This window comes from Vanessa tameamea, chromosome 7, assembly GCF_037043105.1.
Source record: "Vanessa tameamea isolate UH-Manoa-2023 chromosome 7, ilVanTame1 primary haplotype, whole genome shotgun sequence".
NCBI lineage: Eukaryota > Metazoa > Arthropoda > Insecta > Lepidoptera > Nymphalidae > Vanessa > Vanessa tameamea.
In genome coordinates this window covers 5,453,033-5,466,870 of record NC_087315.1, presented here as the reverse complement: position 1 = coordinate 5,466,870, position 13,838 = coordinate 5,453,033, and the positions used below count along the sequence as shown (strand labels likewise).

The 13,838-nt window shown below is 31.0% G+C and overlaps 1 protein-coding gene across 3 annotated transcripts in view; it reads right to left on the bottom strand.

Moving 5' to 3' along the window:
• Positions 1-11,987, bottom strand: part of LOC113401289 (uncharacterized) — a 149,081-nt gene extending 137,094 nt beyond the window's left edge. For 2 of the 3 annotated variants that reach the window (XM_064215341.1, XM_064215340.1), the window contains exon 1: positions 11,610-11,986. The gene's annotated coding sequence lies outside the window, so the exon portion shown is untranslated. Of the gene's footprint in view, positions 1-11,609 lie in introns of all 3 variants that reach the window. The other variant, XM_064215338.1, reaches the window with a different exon arrangement.
• Positions 11,988-13,838: the final 1,851 nt, after the last annotated feature.

Below are 13,838 nucleotides of genomic sequence, written 5' to 3'. Positions count from 1 at the left end.
TTTGAAAATAGCAATAAAAATACGATTGCATCAAACGATCTATGGTTCGATATAGGCTCGAATGCGGATATTCGATTAATGTGTAATTAATTATTCATATCTATCGATCTCATATAATTCCGAGCAGACCGGTAGCCATTCCACGCATTCAAAGTATTTCAGTAACGGAACGCATGAAACTATAAATTGGGTCAGTTTGGTTGGATTAGACAACCGTAACGTGTAAACATCAAATGCGTCCGATTTATCCGACAGACTGATTTAAAACCGAAACTTTTCTCGCAGACGTACGTAAATAAGTGTCGAGCAACAAAGGAGCAATCAATAAGCCAACAAAAGTTTGTATAACGAACTTAACATTGTTTGTTAAGGTTCATTATGGTTTGTGGAAGAGTCTTTATTGAAACTTACCTTCGAAGAGAAAATTTATTTGCATTAATGTAAACAGAATTCACTGAGAATAAATTATTGTTTTTCAAATTAATCTAAGATTTTGGATTTTAAAAATTAGTTAAAATGTTTTTGTTTGAAGTTTGTATATGTTGATTTAAATAAATACCTTTATTGTTGCTTGAAGTTGTTACTGTTGTTTGAAGTTTTTATATGTTGATTTATATAAATAAGCAAGCGTATTCTCGATCAACAATTGTTAAAGATGTAACGCTGTACAAGTTTGTGTTAATAAAATAATTATAACGGAAAATAAAAATTAACAACGACAGACTGTAAGCATTTTGATGTTTTTTAATATAACAACAGTAATAAAAATCTATTCCATTAACAACATTTGAAAAAAAGATATCAGTAATTTATTAGCTTGGCCGTATTGAGGAGGCTTAATGCCTATCAGACTTCGATAGCATTTAAAAAAATCAAACTTAAGCATAAAGACTTGGTCAACTGAGAAATCACAAACTGTTCATTGTACGTTCAGCAGCTGTCCCATCAAGTTGCATCGACATCGATCAGATACACGATCACAAAACGTTACGTCGGCTAGGTACCTTGTCAGTGCTTTCTCAATTTACATTTGACAACCTTTAAAGCTAATAATATAACTATAGGTTAAATCAAGAAGTTTTTCAGTTAAGTATCAGTCCTTAAATATTCCCCACTGGGCTTCCTCTCCGCGAAAAGGAGGAGACAGTAGGAAGCATGAAATGAATTGTAAAAAAAAATATAGATTATAATTTAGAGTTGCTAGGATAGAGTTGAACCAGCGGATTTGATACCTATACCTGTTCTAGACTTATGGCAGATTGACGACAATCCCCTCCCCAACTCCCGGTAAATTACGAAGAGTTGAAAGATGTGAATATTTCAATTAGATCATATTTTTCTAGATGTACTTTGAACAAGTTTTTGAATTTTTAGACATTAACGTTTGAGTTCACTGTTGGACCGACTACTAATTTCGCCGACCCCTAAATTTTCCGCCCTACTGTAGGGAAATCCGCCCCACGGCTTAAAAGCACAATCTTCGGTTACGACACTCGTATTCCAACCACCCAGTGGTTAATCATCTCAGCTTACGGATATTTGAAATCAATATTGGGTGCATTTTTACTGAATTGAATATTCAAATGAATGACTTTCATGCGAGGAACAATTAAACTATTTCTAAAATTGTATAAAATAATATTCGTTATTATAAAACACAGTTTTTGATTATAGCAACCCTACATATTTATCGGTCCGGTACTTTCTACGAATCGAAAGAACCAACAAACGAATACTTCATATTAATTATACATATGACCACTTTCCAACTTACTTATAAATATTTTATACCGCTAAGTAATGTATAGTTAAATACGGATGTCCCCGTTTCGGTATTTAGTAATTTTACATTCGAAAAAAGACAGCGATGTTTTCCTAACACCAGCTAAACAAAATTTATAATGAAGGCCGTACGTGTTTAGTACCCATAATTTACAAAAGTAAGTTTCAAATTATTGTCTTTCCCAGACCACTTTTAGTAAAAGACAACACTTAAAATTCACCGTCTAGAAAACGCCCATGCCCCTCAGATACTCTTTTGTTTAGTCTTCTTCGGAGATATTACATTAAAGAATTGTCCGCTTAAGTCTATTATAGACTGACCTACTTGTTTAAAATTTGTTTATAAATGATATATTTCAAATTTTAATTATTGTTGTATTAGTGAACATATGCTTCGCTTTTTAATCTTAGCTCTTACTCTTCATCATTCATTTTCATCTAGTGCAAAATACTGCTTTTAATACACGAGGAAACTTTTACCAGGTGTATGTGAATCTACCACGTGTATCCACCAACCTACATTTAAGCAGCGTGCTGGAGTAAGCTGTATACAACCTGCTCCTCAAAAGAAGACCTCGTCTAGCAGTGGGACGTTAACAGGTTGATACTGTACTTTACTTTTACGGTTTTTAATTTAAAGTTTATCATTTGTTTCTCGATATCATTCAGAATCATTTTGTCGATCCACATATTCAATTTTTTTTCTACCAATGTATAACAGCAAACTCAGTGATCATTAATTAACTTTAGTATTTTGCTGGAAAAAATAATTTCAAATTATAATATAAGTATTAGTTAGTACTAGTATCGATGATGATCCGATGTAAAGAAAATACTAATAAGTTTCACTTTTTAAAAAAATCGTCATATTATTGTAATTATGTTTTAATTAAATCTATTTATTGCTTCTTTAGTTTATTACTAGCCGTGTACAAGGTTTCTTGGGTTCTTTAATCTCCATCTAGGGATTGCAATCCGGAAAAACGGATCCGGTAATCCGGCGGATCCGGCATCATTATACGTCTACTGGATCCGGTACCAATATACCGGATCCGGGGACCGGATCCGGTGCTAGCAATTTTGGCAAAATGATAGAACTGTTGCATGAGTAGACACTTTAAATGCGCTTAATTGTTAAAAACTCTTTATTCTAGGCTTGATTAAATTACATCGTTAATGTACTGCAGAACATACTATTAGCACTGCTTAAAAAATTGGGTTTTGATACTGAACTGAAATTATTGGTATGAGCAAGAGTCATGGTCAAAGTAGGTAAGCTTATGAATTGTTATGAACAGCTGTGCTTCGCACATTAGCTATGATTAGATATGGTCGATATTTTATATAAAAATAACGAAGAGAAGGCAGATGACCGCCTGGCAACAACGCCAACAACAAAACAGAAGACGAAGACACAACGAATGATGATGAACAAGGAGTTACAGTTACAATAACTGATTCTCGTCATCCTTATCTTTCTAAGGCAGAAGTAATTCTTAGATACAATGAGTTTCTTCAATGAGTGCGAAAGTGGTAAAGCTTTTCAAAAGATTGTCTACTAAAAACGATATGTAACTGCAAACGTATGTGACAGACGAAACAGGTAAAGAATAACGCCTTACTTTGGATTCCCGCTAAAAACCTATTTTTTTTTTTTTACCGTAAGTTGTTTGAAACTATTTTTTTAAAATTATAATACAAACTCATTATTGTGGTAATTGTGCCACTCATTAGACAGATTTATCAAATCGTATTTATCTGAACACTTCGTGTATACCGATATATCCCATATTTGTAACATCGAAAATGACAAATTTAACCCCCTTAGGAGAGGAACTTTGAAAAACCCGTTCTTAGCAATCACCGACTATCTTAGGCTTCACGAAACATCAAACAATCAGTCATTTAAAAAAAATTAAACAGTTTAAAATATACAGCTCTGAATTTGTTAAAGGAGCAATGATTTATTTAATGTATTTTTTATGGTATAGGTTGGCGGACGAGCAAATGGGCCACCTGATGGTAAGTGGTCACCACCAGCCATAGACAATGGCGCCGTAAGAAATATTAACCATTTCTTATATCGCCAATGCGCCACTAACTGGGAACTAAGATGTTATGTCCCTTGTGCCAGTAGTTGCACTGGCTCCCTGATTTTGGTCTTCAATCTATAAATTTCCTTTTATAATAAATTAATGAGTCGCAACCAAACTAAAAACCTCTTTATAATTTAAAATGTACTAAGATTTAGATGTGCATAAAAAGTCGGCCATAACTCGTCCAAAACAAAGAACTCGAACAGCTACGAAACTGGTTATTTTAAATTCATTTTAAGTTTACGTCAATGCATATTCTTACATAAGAATTTTGACTGCTACAGACGCAAAGCATAAACGCAAGCATTGTGTTAACGTCGTAATGATTTCGTTGTTCTCGAGCAACAAAGAGTTGCATATAAGTTTGTTCACCATAAAATATTATCGTTGGATTTAACAAAAGGCTCCTTTGAAGCATGCAACTAAGAGTTGAGAGGAGACCTCAAAACGAAATTGTGGCATCTGTTAGCAATTATGATTGTAATTGCTGGCAATATAGCCCATGCTCGCACGTAGTTTAATTACTGCGGTCTATGCGATAGCATTGTATATGTCGGAATATAAAGGGGGCGTACATTAAACCCATATCAGTATAAGCTTCGTTAATATATACGTTATGCCCTATATTGCCTAGTTCAATACTTACTCTACAAGTTGCATACTATATAGGTACGTAATCACTACATTGTATAAAACGAAGTTGCTTTCCGCTATCTATCTGTGTATACTTAGATCTTTAAAACTACGCAACGGATATTGTTGCGGTTTTTTTAATAGATAGACTGTTTTAAAAGGAATGTTTATAGGTTATGGTAAATAAAAACACATTTTTTTTGCACTTACGTTGCAATTGCTGTATTGTACACTTTAAAAAGGTCTACAAAAAAGTCCAGGATCGTTCGTATATATGCCTATCTCTTAGGGATAATCCACAATAACCATTTTTATTCCTTTACTTTTTACGAGAAATAATGGTTTATTTACGAAGCGATTTTAAGCAATACGGCATTAATCCTTATCCAATTGAGTATCTTAAATACATTATGCATTTAATATAGATTAATATAGTCACTTACGGCGTGTAATTTAAATGAATATTTTCGAAGATATTACAGACTTAAAATGCAGGGACAGGGTTTGTATTGTCTAATGACAAAAAAAAGCGATAGTTGTATATAAAGACATTCTGTAGTATATTTAGTATCAGCATTGCACCCCTACGAAGCCGGGGCGGGTTGCTAGTAAGTACATATACGGAAAAAGAAATATCTAGAACATTTGTGTAACATCGAAATCCGAAGCGAAATGTATGTACAATAGTTGCTCGTTTTCAATTTAGTTGGCTACAAATAGTATGTTACAGTGTATAGTATATTAATATATACTAAGCAAAGTAAACTTTAATAAAAAATAAATATAACAATAAAATTATTACGAGTTTTTGTTACAAGCAACTGACATACCATCATAGTTTATAATAGTTTATGCCAAAAGCGTAAATTTTCGTACCGTAACAGCAGTGTAGTTGTCCTTTTTTACATCGAAACCAAAACATAAAGTTTGATAACAAAATATATCGATTAAAGGGCGTGGAGTGCAAGCGTCATGGGAGCTGAGAGGGTGCCATGTGCGGCCGAGGGTGTTAAACTGGACAGCTGATAAAACTTTTTGGGGATATTGCTCGTGAATACCGTAATATTTTTCAAGTAAATCCATATGGGCATACTGTTAAGTAGTTTTTTTTTGTAAAAAATACAAAACTAAGCGAGTTTTAATTTGACAGATACAATTTTTTTTATTCTTATCCTCTAAGCTTGTGTTGTAAACGTAAAATTTTAAATTTCATTGCTATACATTTTTTATATTATGTGTTATATGTTTAAAAATATTGAAATCTCAGTTTGCACAGATAAACATTTCGTTTGGGGTATTTTTTATTTTCCTTTTTTTTATAATAAATTAATCAGATCATTTCCTAATCGTAATATTTGCAGAGCACACGTCGTTATTCAGTTCAAATAGAACAGAGAAAAGGGTTAGGTCAGCCGTAGATAACGTCGGACAGTTACCGACATCTTTGCCGGATCGTAAAACTATTCTACCAGACCTTACTTATCAGAGTATCTTCGTAAATTTCAATTTGAAATGACTCTGTTTAAATCCCTAGCGAGATTATATCATTCATTAAATGATAGAAGCTAGCAATAAAGATCCACCAACCCACATACCAACTACATAATCATGTTGGAATAAGTTTCATAATTCTCCCTAACATCAAATTTTTTGCCCACCAGTGAGAAATTTGTGGGCTTTTACTTTCTAACATTAATTATTATCACTATAACAAGCATATGGAAGAAATTAATTTTTGTTAAATTTTAAATACTTATCTATTTTCGGTTACATATGGATATTACTTAACGACTGTGTTTTATTTTAACAATATCCATATCAGTATCGAATAAAAATAAAAATGAACCTTGAATTGTCTAATACAGCGATTGTTTTCAGATTCAGAGATGCCAACGAACAACAAAACTTTGCATTAGAAAACTAAATAACTACTTTCCAATATAATTTTATTTAAATAGGTATTAATGAAAATTAATATTAAGTAGTTATTAAGTATTCATATTAATCAAAAATGTATTTAAGAAAATGCTAAAGCTGAATGTTACTTAGAACTAGCCTCTTTATGTTACTCGTTCAACAAATTATAATTAATACAAGCATCATGATAGAATATGGAAGTTCTGCTTGGAATCAAATTGAGCAACTTAGAGGGAACCGAACGATGAAACTGATATTGAAACTAGCAGAATCTTCATTATCATAGCAAGGTTGAATATTTAAAATATAATATAATTAATGTAATGATCAATAAATATTTAACTAGAAAAATTAAATTTGTATGTCAGAAATATGGTGCAATATCTATTTGATATTTACAATTAAAATAATATTAAAATTTATAACGTGTGGTCTTTATTTCGTGCTATTAATGATTGTAAAATATCAAACAACGAATTGTGAATACCGAGTAAATACTGGATTTGTGCCTCTTCTCCATTTGAGTAGAAGGTTTGAAGTTTATTCCATCGCGCAGCTTATATTGAGATTCGCTGATATATATAGCAGATTTTTATCCGACAGATGCAGGCTTCCTCAACATGTTTTCCGTCAGCGCCGAGTCTGAGTTAAATTACAAACATTATATAAATTAAAATGCAGCGGTTCTGGCCTGGATTTGCACCCGCAATTTTCAGTAAAAAATCACACTGTCTAACCAATAGGCCATCTCGTCTTATATTGCCTCATATAAAAAAAAAATGTAATAAAAATCCTAACTATGTGTTCAATTTATATATTTGGGTCTATTGATGTGTCAATATTCAACACGAATAAAAAAAACAACATTTATTTAACCTGTTGTGATATCTATGTTCGGTACCATTGAAAAACAACGTTTTATGTTTTAAATTAAGGTACTAAGTCGAAAATATAAAAAATACAGCGACGAAAAATGTTTATAAAGCCCGATTATAATTTTTATAGTCAATCTCAAAATTGAGATTGTGATGCTTCCTAGAAATAATAAAACTAAAGGCACGGGCAACACGATTGCTGAAACGATTATTTAAAAAAAAATACAGGTAACAGATAACAGTTCACAAATCTTCATCGTTGCCCTATTTTTTTAAAGTAAACTGTTTATATTATATCGCGAAACGGGAATATATTATAAACGTTGGTCGTATTTTTGCATCCACCGTGTGGGTGCCGAACTGTGTAAACTATTGAAAAAATACTTTTTTACTAACAAAACCATCTTGTTTGTTTCTTCAGTGATGCTGAGAATATATATTTTTAGTACTTTACTGGTTATGATCTAATAGTTATCTAGAGTTGAAAAGAAAACTTTTTATATAATCTTCATAATATATAAAATTAATTTCATAAAATGTAAAGACGGAATTAAATACAATCTATTCTAATATTATAAAGAGGTAAAGAGTGAGTGTTCGTTTTTATGTAGGGGAACTAATGATGGAATTCATTTTTTTTACTATTTAAAGCTACAATATAACTGAGTGCTATAGGGTATAAATTATATTAATATCACATAATTTTCTCTAATTTATAAACCCGTACGAAACCGGGGCGGGTTTGAAACATGAGTTTTATTAAGAAACGAAGATAACGAATCAAATATAAAATGCTGATGTTACAGACGACTTCTACAATCTTAATCTGCATGAAATTAATAAACTTCTACGTGCTACTTCATAAAAAAGTACAAAGTAACACTGGAAAATTCTAAGCGGAAAAACTAAATAAAAGCTTTTAGTCGGAGCTTCCAAGTTTTAATGACATAATTGTAAACAAATGAAAGTGGGAAATAGTCTCAAATGTCTTTTCAAATTAAATATACGTTGTGTTTAATCGATAAACTCAATGAACGAACGCTGGTGCAGTCTTATAAATAGATCTTAGAATTATTTAATTGTTACATCTACAAAGCGACTAGGGACTCCAAAGCATTCTCGTGGAAACAAGAAATTAACAAGAGCACGTACTTAAGATTAATTAAAAATAATTGAGTGTAATGGAACTTGAATATTTCTAGAATAAGGACAACAAATGTAAACTTATTTGGCGCTTAAAACATGTTTAACGAGAAGAAAAGAACACTGACCTGATTTTAAATGGAACGGCGACAGCGTGGCTTCTCTGCGTATTAATGATTTTTGTTTGGAAATTATTTTAATTAAATATCAAGTCAAGTTATTAGACATCGACTTATTTTTTTAAATCTATTTCCAATTGCAGCATTATCGTTATTTAAATATAAAAATAATATTGATCCCGTGGGTCATGTTTAATGGTTGAGGGTTTTATTAAGTAAATTCAAGGAAAGCCGGAGCGTGTCTCTCGTCGTACAAAAAGCACGTACATTTAGTGGCAAAAAGCATTTAGTTACAATGTTTATTGCCAATCGCAATTATTAAAGTATTTTATGATGAAAAATAATAATATAAATGATTATCGTATATTAAAAATAATAATATAAGTTAAATAATACCTACAAAATGTTACTTTAATATATAATTTATTACAAATCTAAGTATATCATAAACTAAGAACTTGATATACCTACGATATATTTTTTTATCCAGGATGTTTAAATTTTGTTACTTAAGACAAAAATAATAGTTTAGACTTATCAGTATCAGTACAGTATATACCAGTGGGAGCTTGAACTGACATAATAAAACGAATTAGACGAGTATCACTAATATTTGTCTAGCCTCAAAATGAAATTATTGAATTTACTTTTTAATCTATAGCCTCTTACTAACATTGTGGTGAAATAATGGCGGGAGTGAAAAATAAGATAAGTTTTTTTTCAATCAATCTATAGAGAGATATAATACCCAAGGATTACTAAATCTAAGTTACGGAAGTTTAAAAGTTAGAAGTTTTTTAGTTGTGGTTTAATTAAAAAAGAATTTAGCATTTTTAATTCAAGAACAGATCACGAATTTTTGTGACGTTAAATTCTCAAGAAATTGATTCGAATTTTGATGGGGTGAAATAAAACCAATTAAAATAATTATGGTTATTCGACTCTAATTACATTGCGGATACAAAACATAGGTTTCAAGCTTAATTAATTTTTTTTTTTTTGTAAAATTTGGTTTAAAATGCTAGATGAAATCATATTTAAAGCCACTGTCAACGGAAAATATCCAACTATGCATAAGATATCAAAGTGCTCGAGTATCCGCAAACACAGGTGCTCTCTCTTTATTCCATCGCTGTCATAATTCGAAGGGATGGAATTTCGACACAAAATCGACCGAAGAGAATTCAGGCAAATAAACAAACGGCTTCTTGTGTTTTCCGAGGCACGAAAGTGTAAACAGTGCCAGCTTCCAAACTTCCAGCTGCATGGATTTGCTTCGGATTTCTTGGTAGAAAACCCCAAATTTATTAGCCCGACCCGGCTATAAAACCTAGGATCACAAGATCTGCAGCCTTATAAGCTAATCACTAGACTCTGTATACACATTTTATATATCAATAAAATCAATTTGCACTTTGAAAATACGTGACATGGTCTAGTAATAGATTTACTTCACTTAACTCTTAGAATTTATTTTTTCGTAGATCATCTACGAATATATCTATGACATATTCAAACATAATTGGTTTTGGAGAGCTAATATCCTAAATAATTAAGCACATTTTTGTATCAATAAGTTTAAGTGGCTCCATAGATTTAAAAAAAATGTAACATGCAATAATAATTAGTACTGAACCAGCAGAAAAGATTTTAGAGCTATAATTATTTTAATTGGGTTCAGAATGCAGTTGCGTTAATCACTCTAATAGTAGGGACAATGATGATGATTGTAGAGACATCGACCTCATGACCAATTATGATTAAAACAAATGAGATCACATCAGCATATTTTTTTTTTTTTTGTAAAATAGCCTCAAATACTAAATAAGTTATTTTGCAGATTGAATGTTTTTGTTTCCTTTATATATTTACAAGGTTAAAAAGATTATAATCACGGATTTAGTGGATTTTTTAAATTCTTTTGATCATACATCGAAAGATTTAAAAATATAAGAAACATTCGTCTATCTTTTGGATATCACTTGTGTGATTTCATTCGTACTTTCAATAATTTAAATTTCAATTTCGGAACTTAATTTTAAAATTTAGCACGTCGTTGTTTCTTGTTATTGTCTAATAAAACTTTTTAGTAACGTTTAATGCAGAACGATCGCATCGCCATACCCGCAACGTAATTGACCAATGCGCTTGTCCGTCATACAGATTCTACACCATTTTTCGGCTCTCTTTCTAATGGATTTCTATTATAGTACTGCATTACTATAAAATACATGATATGAATATTTTAATAATTACTATAGCATTTATAACAACCGGCTATAATCGAAATTTTATCAAAATGAATGTGTATGTATACAATTGTACCAAAGCAAAGTTGATATTATTTACATAGAAACCACAGAATTATAGCCTTTTTAACACGAAAAATAAAACTCAACCTCTTAAAGAGATAAAAGAGTAGAAGCTATTTGTCCTTTCAAAAATTAAATAGTATAATAACTTGCATATTATGTGAAGTTCATTAATATGCTGTGTAGATTCTTATTTAAATAATTAAAGAATCACTTATCCCTGACAATAAAAAAGACTACGAATAATTTGACATACCACAATTATATACAATAAGTCATTAATATCGATGTATTGTAATAATTCATAAAAATATTTTATAAAAAGTAATAACAACCATTTTTTTTCATAATATACTCGTAAATAATATATTTGTTAATTAATTTATAGACTCTAATTGAAACCATAAAATCAATATAATTAATTTTCCAATAAGACTTAATTAACACATTTCTAAGACATTTGATCCCCACTTAATTAATGATTACCCCAACCCAACTATAATGATTACCCCATGCCAACAATAGACTCTGAAAAGATTTCATAGATCAAGTTATTTATACTTAGTATATATTTTAAATAAATATAAACTAAAGGATTTAGTGTAAGTAATATTTTTTAATAAATATATATAAATATTTATCTTTAATAATACAATTTTCACTAGGTATAGAATAGAATTTTGGTTCAGTTTTGTGTAAAGTTGAATGTATACATTTTGTTTTGATACGTACCTCGAAATGCGGATGTTATCCTTTTCTTTTAATTACGCCGCCTATTACGTCTATATACGTCTATCAAGGAAGATAAAAAATCCTTGTTAGAGTTAAAGACAGCACAACACAGCACAAAACGAGTTTTTATATCGTGTAATTTCAGCGAGTATATCGAGATGAAAACCGCGACTACATACGCTACTGCTCAATTCATGCCGCCGCGTCTTACAAAACACGAGTTAGCTATATGAAGCTCACGAAGCCGGCTGCACAATCTGTTGTCTTTCAATACATAAACAAACTGACTAGCACCCTGAAGCTAGCTTCGTGTGAAGTGGGGTTCGGTACGGCACCAACATCACAGTGCTGGTTTGAATTTCAGGGCGCAATTATTTTGGAACCGAAAAAGAAGGTGGACTTTTAATATTAACATATTTTGTATACAGTTTTATATATATATAAATAAAGGTTTTTCGTAATAAATAAAGATTAGAAACCAATAGGATAGTTAAATGAAGATTGAGTGGATTTCAGAATATAAGCGCTAGTGTGACGTACGCGTAAACTCTGGCGGCTGCGCGTTGAGAGCGATGGGGGAACGATCCTTCGATTCTGGACCAATTTGTGCACTGCGGCCTTGCAACAAGGTCTATTTAAAATTGCATTGTGTTGCTTAACAAGTTTATCATACTGCGCCATACTAATTTGAACTTTAACCACGTAGTGAAAAGAGTTAAAATAAAGTGTATGGATAAAATTAAATGCTGCAAGCGGATACATCACGTGTGCTTAGGGATTTAGAGATAGAGGTGATTGCAGTAAGGTGAACAGCCAACCCCTGACTTTAAGCTAAATTCATGGGTAATCTAATCACGTTATGCAATACACGCGCCACATCACAACGTAACGTAGATAGTGTAAATATAATGCCTGACAATAAATTAATATCGAGCTTCACGGATTTCAGGTTATAACGATGAATGATTATTCTTAGTTGATATCTTGGTGATATGCAGATATATTAAATATATACGCGTTTAATGTGTACACTCTAAGACTTAGTTAATAATTAAATGATATTTTTAATAAAAGCTCTTTTTTTATTTTTATTGTAAAAACAAATATGTAGTAATTATTGCGTTTATAAATCAATTAATTTAAGATAGTTTCGGACATATTTATACGCTAAGCTATATGAAATGCTTTGTATTAATGCTGTATTATTTAAGATACTTATTTTTATATATAGCGGGTACATTTACAAATGGGCTTCATCGTTTTATAGGTAAAAATTATGTAATAAGTAGTTCGAATAAAAGAAAATATATAATCTGGATAAAATTAAAGAATACGAAGGTTTATTAAAATAACATGAAGTACAACAGAAATTATACACTTGTTTATATTTTCAAATGAAAAATATTGTCTATACTTACTAATATTATGAATGCCAAAGTAACTGTCTGTCTGTTGCTGTTTCATGACCAAACCACTGAACCGAGATGAAATTTGGTATAAATCAAGCTTGAACTTGAGCTTGAACTTCAAGGAAGGACTACCTGACGACCAACCTTAAGGGTTACACGAGAGAAGCCGCGGGCAACAGGTAGATGTTATATTACTTACATATTTTTTATGTCAGTGAACATTTAATGTTAAAAAAATTGGGATTACACCTAGGTATATTTAGTTTTTACACAGTATTAACCATTATCGAAATGAATGACATACGTACTCATTTTAATCGTTTATCGTACAACAAATCTCATACTTATACAATTTGTAATTTCGGTATATGGTTTTAAAGATTACTATATATTCGAATAAATCCGTAAAGGTAAGAGGTGGGGCAGAACGACACGGGCGATTAAATTTCTAGATTCGATATATATTCGGCATTAACAGTAGGCCTTCTACCTATATTGTTTGACTTTTTTTTATATATTATATGGGTCAAGTTAAAATCGGTGGCAGAAAAAGTAACAATAAATTTTGAAATTTAAAAAAAAAAAATATGTTTGATTTAAGTGTTGAGGTAATGACATGACATAATATAAAAGATCTACTAATCTGTATAAATGTGTTCATGATATTAATTTTACTAATATAATAGCTGTTCCTAGCGCCTCCGTCTACGGTAAATTTATTATTTATTTTATATCGTAATCAGTCGTTTATCAGGTTCTAGACTACCCCTCTTGTTTTATTCGTGATGACATATTAACGTTGGTTGTTTTATTGGCTGTC